The sequence below is a fragment of the Megascapheus bottae genome, chromosome 2 (assembly GCF_031878675.1).
Source record: "Megascapheus bottae isolate mThoBot1 chromosome 2, mThoBot2.hap1, whole genome shotgun sequence".
NCBI classification, from domain to species: domain Eukaryota; kingdom Metazoa; phylum Chordata; class Mammalia; order Rodentia; family Geomyidae; genus Megascapheus; species Megascapheus bottae.
In genome coordinates, this window is record NC_143510.1 from 22,088,756 (window position 1) to 22,095,082 (window position 6,327).

At 36.7% G+C, this 6,327-nt stretch overlaps 1 pseudogene; it reads right to left on the reverse strand.

Annotated features, from left to right (window-relative positions):
* Positions 1-2,458: 2,458 nt before the first annotated feature.
* LOC150066570 (small integral membrane protein 13 pseudogene) lies at positions 2,459-2,772 on the reverse strand (annotated as a pseudogene).
* Between the last annotated feature and the right edge of the window lie 3,555 nt (positions 2,773-6,327).

The following is a 6,327-nucleotide window of genomic DNA, read 5'->3' on the forward strand; positions in this document are numbered from 1 at the left end:
CAAGTAAATGAAGTTATGACTAGTATTGGATTTTTAACCACGTGATGCAAGGAAAAAAATACATGTTGTCCCCCCTTTGAGCCATTAAATGACAATTTTTGTCTTTTAAACTTTAAAATTAATCATAAGCTAGTCTGATGGCCATGGAGAGACTGAAAATGTAGTAATGTAGCTCTTGTAAGTTTGATTTCAAAAATACTATCACAGAACAAGAAAGAGAACCAAACTAACATACATATCACACAAATAATTCTCCATGAATAGCTACTTTCCTTCCCTCTTAGTGGCCTCAGAAATACATACTTCCGGGGCTGGGAGTTTCGTCTAGTGGTAAAGTGCTTGCCTAGCATGTACAAAGACCTGGGTGTGATTCCTCATACGCAGAAAAGCTGAAAGTGGTGCTCTGGCTCAAGAGGCAGAACACTAGACTTGAGGATTAAGCCCAAGGACAGTGCTTAGGCCCTGAGTTCAAGCCCCAGGACTGGCAAAGAGAAAGAATGAGAGAAAGACAAAGAAAGAAAGAAAGAAAGAAAGAAAGAAAGAAAGAAAGAAAGAAAGGAAAGAAAGAAAGGAAGGAAGGAAGGAAGGAAGTCTACAGAAAGCGGGAAGCACAGAAAAAAAAGTTTTGAACAAAGGACTAGTTTGTGAACTTTCATGTTGGCATCAGCAATTTCCCTTACCTTCCCCAAATGACTTAAACACATCAAGTAAGCTGCAGATTATTTCTAAAATGCTATGAATTTATGCTTAACATAAATGCCAAATGCCCAACATATGTATCTTTACCAAGATTAATTGGGGTTAACATCAGTCATCCTTCTTTAATACTGATATAACAGGAAGCTCATAAGGTAAAATTCAACAACTATTATCATCTAAACCTTAGGACAGTCATCACAAAACATAGACAAACTATGAATATTTTAATGCAAATATATCCAATCTTTTAATGAATGACCATTTCGATGTGATATTCTACTAGAATATGACACATCACAATTAACAGCAGGACCTTTTTCAATGTTTTTTATGCCCTCAACCATACATCCACTAAGGAAATGACAATAAAATGATCACACTCCACTCTTAGACACTGGGTAAGGTCTCCCAGTAAATATGTAAAGTTCTACCTTGTGGATTTTTCTTTCAGAATGTCCAAAGAGACACAATATCCTCAAGAAGGTGTTCAATAGGAATACAACCTGGAGCAGAGCTGTGAACTCGTCATAAAAACAAAAGCTGTCAGCATGAAGAATGCGGTATCAACACAGTTACACAACACGAGAGAGGTGATAACCAGCTCTTCCAAAAGAAAGGTTGAAAATAAAGAACGCTGATTAACAAAATGAATTGGTTTTGCATTTCACTTTTGTACAAAGCTTGGAACACTAAATAAGTAAACAGTTCAAAGTTGTCAGACAAATATGGAAACCTGTCAAGAGTCATTTAGACTGTTTGACAGGTGTTCTCATCTACTAGATTTTTAAGTATCTAATAACTTTGAGGGCTTGTCACTGAATTACTGTTGTTTATGAAGAAGGACTTTCTCCAGAATGCATGCATACCTGGGGCATGAAGTCCCCGAAAACAAAGGGAGTAACCAGCCTTAATCTTCCTAAAGCAGTAGGTAATAGCACTCATGCTAAGTTGTTACACCTTAATTCTCAAACAGCTAGCCCCCAAATGTATTTCAGACAAGATAACTACTTGAACATTACTAGGATAAGAATTTAGTTCCCCAATAAGTAGCCGCTACCTCACAAAGAAAAATAGACTCACCAACTATCACGTTTTACCTAATATAAGAGACAATTCACTGTTAAGATGCACTGCATACATTGCTAAGAGAAAAAATGCTGCCAGTTCAACTATGAAACATGCCTGGTAACCCAGAAATTGTTTCTTTCATACTTATTGAAAGGGCGCTTCTAAAGTTAAACAGATTTTCATCACATCCATGTTGTGTATACATAAAAAACGGGGGAAAGTATCTGGTGAAATTTATAATGTCATATTCTGAAACCATCTCTTCGTCTCTTCTGAATCACCTTTTAAACTGCAGTTACAGATGGCTGCTTCTTCTCACACATGGTCCTTGGTGTCAAGAGTACTAAGATGTAGCATGTCCTGAAGATGTGCTCCAACCCTGTCTTCTTCTGACTGGAAGCAGAAAGCTTTGGATATAATGTTGATACCTTAATGGCAATCCTGCTTGATGGTGTACTGGTCACACCAGCTTTCTATTGCTTTGAATTTTGCTTCGTAGATTTCAAGGGCTTTGAAAATTTCTCTTTTCTTCAGTTGCATGATTTGACCTATGATAGTCATTCCTTTTGCACCTGCCTCATTGCCAAAGCAGGGTACAGCCTCATCTACTTGTGGGGATCTTCCTTGTAGGTCCTGTAATGCCTTTTCTTGTTGTCGCCATTTACTCAGGAACACAGGCCTGTGTCTGGGGTCAGTGGGCTTCATCAGCAGGTGCCTGGTGCTGGTGAGCAGATCTTCGCCTGTGTGCAGAGGCTTCTAGGTCTTCTTTAGTTTCCATCCCTGAAGGCTCATGATCTCCTTCCTGGGATCCTGTATCTCCCACCAGTTCTCGAAGAAACTTGAATTTAGAAAAAAATAAATGCCATACGAAATACCAACCACACACCATCAGCAGCAGGACCATTAGCAGCGTGGCCACGAACACCAGCAGGTCAGACCCACGTTGTGCCTTTTCTTGGGCGTGTGGTAGCCTCCGGATGGTGGGCGCGGGGCAAGACTCTGCATTTGTTTTTAATCAACGTAAAATCAAAATGAATGATTCATTTGTAATCCTTGACAACGGTTTATTGACTTTAAGAATTACTGGTTTTAGGGGCCAAAAGTTTTGCCTAGTTGCTGCCTAGCATGCAGCAAGCCCCTGGATTAGATTTCTCGGTACCACATACACAAGAAAAGCTGGAAATGTCTCAAGTGGTAGAATGCTAGCCTTGAGAAATCTCAGGGAGTGACCAGGCCTGAGTTCAAGCCCCAGGACTGGCAAAAACAACAACAACAACAACAACAACACTATTTTTATATCCCTTCCCCCATTACATATTGTGTGGATCATTAAGTTACTGAAAGGGTCTTGGAATTTGCTACTTTATGTTTTTTTTCCTATGTGCAAGTTTAAACCAACAGAATTACATAAATTTTCCTTTGTTTAAGGCATAACTGCAAACCTGAGATTTTATAATTCCTTTTTTCAGATTTTGCTTTCCCATTGCCTAGGTGTCACACCCATTTATTGGCAATTCTGCTTATCTGAATTTCCCAGAAGTCTCTAGGAATAGTCATGTTTGAAATACCTCTGTAATTCTTTATCTCAACACGTTTGATGTCTTATCTAGTTTTACATGATCTGAATCGTATCCTTATATGATATATTAGCATGTCTTTCTCTCTATTACCATATAAACCACACGGGAAGGGTCACATCATTTTCAGCATATCTGGCATATCACAGAAAGTTTATAAACATATGCTCAGTAAACTAATGGAATTTTAACTTATACCACCATTATCTGAATCTACTCTTTCTTTCCAATTTGAGGCTTGAGAAAGGCATTAAGGTTTATAAATGGTTATTTCTATCCTATTTTATTTCTAATAAGGCACCTGGCCTTATTCGTGATATAGGACATTAGTACACATCACATTAATAACTATATTTAAAAATAATACTATCTTATTCTTGAGTGGAAAAATGAAATAAGATCAGATATTATCATCAAAATAATGGACTCCAATTGTGGCTTTGCTCAAGCTTGCAAAAGTCAGTTCATGATTCTAACCTTCTATTCCTTTATATGTCAACCTTTAGATAACACCAGTACTTTTCGATTCATAAGAGGTAATGAATGTGAAGTTAGAAAATATATTTATGAGAGGACTTTGTCAATGGAATATATAAAGTCTTATTAAATCTAATGTACTAATTCATTGCCTAATGGACCAAAAGAGTTAATTGTTCTTCCAAACTTATCTAAATTTGTTTTCAGGATTGAGGACACTTTTATGCAAGGTGCTACTAATAGATAATAATAAGTCATTTGTTCCTCTGCCACACCTTCCCTTAAGAGATTCAGAGAACTTTATTCTATCTCATTAATCCTTAACAATGTTACATAATCTTTAGACAACTTGGTGAAAAGCACTGTTTCTAGCTTTTATAGCTTGAACAAATGAGGCAGTGAGAGGTTATATGACTTTTTCAAAGTCACACAGAAACCAGCATGGCTGCTGTGGGAAGGGGAAACTGCTAGTGAAACATACCTGTGAATCACAGGTATTTTTGAAGATTCTGGCTAAACTGATCAATAGGATTCTTCCTGAAACTGTGGCTAGGATGATCTAATATTAAGTCAATATAGTAGCAAAAGCGACTTAGTAGAAGTTCTTGTTACCGTATTTTACTAGGAAATAGGCTGACAAGATTTGTTGGGGAGAGGGTTCAGTTTCCCTAAAGCATGGTCAAACAAAGAAGCTTTGGAAATACATACTGAAATCACCTCCAAAAAACCATTACTACTGCATAGAATAATTTATGGACACAGTTATCATTGGAGTTAAAAATCATTTTGTCACCATTAGTCATTGCCCATTAATGAGAATGGTTGTAAATAGGTAAGGCTGCTGTGACAAGTTGGAGTTTTGTGTAGATTTCCCATCCCCTCTTAAGCTGGACAGTGACCTACTGAACAGACCTGGGACTTGCAGTTCAGTGATGAGATTTGATTTGCACATAGAACATGATCAGATGTGAGCTAAATCAAGGCATTAAGGATGAAGACACCCTATGCCTTTTTTCCCTCTTTCCATAAACCTGGCATAAAAGAAGAAGCATCAAAGTGAACTCCTGGTCAAAAGAGGAACAGATCTAGATTCAATGCCCAGCAAGAGGAAAATCCATCAATAGTCAAGCCTGAATTCAATCTATCCCATCTAACATACCCATGTATCTGAGGTAGTGAACAAACTTTATTTTGTAGGTCATCGTGCTTTGCTGTGACTTGTTAAGTGATGATTGTTTCCTCCTCCGGCTCTAATATTTAGAATGAGTATGCTATATAAAGCTTAATTTTAGTGAATGGGAAAGAGCCATTCAAATAAAAGCCCTTACAAATAATTTTCTTACTATAGTGTATTGATGGATTCCAGGACTCATAGGGAATAATGTTCATGTAAAGAAATATATGTAGTTTTCTTCTGAGCCATGAACAAATGATAAGAACTATTATTTGTATCTGAACAAAGAGAATAGCATAGCTAATGCTTGACTCATTTGATTGTGTGTAAGACAGATGTAGGACTAGGAATCCAGGTAAGAAGACATTTACAATGTTGAAATGATAAACAATAATTAATTTCAGTGAAAACAGGAAAAAGTGACATCAAGAAGGTGCTTGCGAGAAACCTTTTTGGAAGTATCTCTGTTTTAGGAGTGGATGAAATGACAAGGACAATCAAAAGCGATTTGAGTCTTTGAGAAAATCTCAGTTGTCAGACAAATGAAGTTATTCTCAAAATGAAGAAACCAGATGAAGAGTAGCTGGTTTGCACAGTGAAGGACTAATGAGTTTCATTTTTACACATTGTGCCTGAAGTTCAGAGAAGGATTTGTACGATTGTCATAAAAGCTAACACCCCAGCAGACTATATTTACCTGATTGTCAAATGCCTTCCAATGAAAAAAAAGATGTTGAAAAAAAGTCATTGCATAGTGAATTTCTAATTCCAGTGAGAAGTTTTAGAAAGAAAAATCAATGAAATGTTGCTGCAAGTCAAGAATATTATGTTGAGATTTTGTTTTAATTAAAATTTTATTGCTAGGAATTACAACAATCCCCTCTGAGAGGAGTCTGAACTTGGCCATCCATAGTGCCTTGGGGGTGATTCTAATATGCTAATAGAAGACTCATATCCCATCCACTTCATCAGGCAACCCAAACTTACAAATTAGCTTTAAGTTAAATATGAACTGCAATGTTCTATATCTTTAAATGGTTTCTAATTGATAAAGGATCTTATAGAGATTCCTTTCCTTGCCTGATAATTACGAGTGATAATTTATAACCTATAATTAGTCAGGTTTTCATTAATATAACCAACTACCTTAGGCAGTATAACTTTAAAAATAAGAGAGGTTTATTAATCTCACAGTTCTGGAGGTTCATAAGCTTTCATCTATGCATAGTTTTAATGTTTAATGGCAAAATTCAAAGACAGCACAGGAGATTGCACGACATGTCAGAGAGATTATTTTTGTATCTGTGTTTATTGCTATAAAGTCAGCAGATT